Consider the following 201-nt stretch of genomic DNA (forward strand, 5'->3'; position numbering starts at 1 on the left):
GCCCCGGCCCGAGCGCGAGTGCGCCTGCGCGAGATCCGGGCCACAGGGGGCGGAGCCGAGGCTTCCGCGCAGCGCCTGCCCCGCCCACCGGGCCGATTCACTGGTTGGGGCGCAGTTCCCGCGTCGGGCAGGTACTTGGGGAGTCTTCCCAGGTGTCTCCAAAGATTTGCGTTGCAACCACTGTCCTCAACCAGCAGTTTG

Source organism: Grampus griseus (assembly GCF_964374135.1).
Source record: "Grampus griseus genome assembly, chromosome: X".
Lineage (NCBI taxonomy): Eukaryota > Metazoa > Chordata > Mammalia > Artiodactyla > Delphinidae > Grampus > Grampus griseus.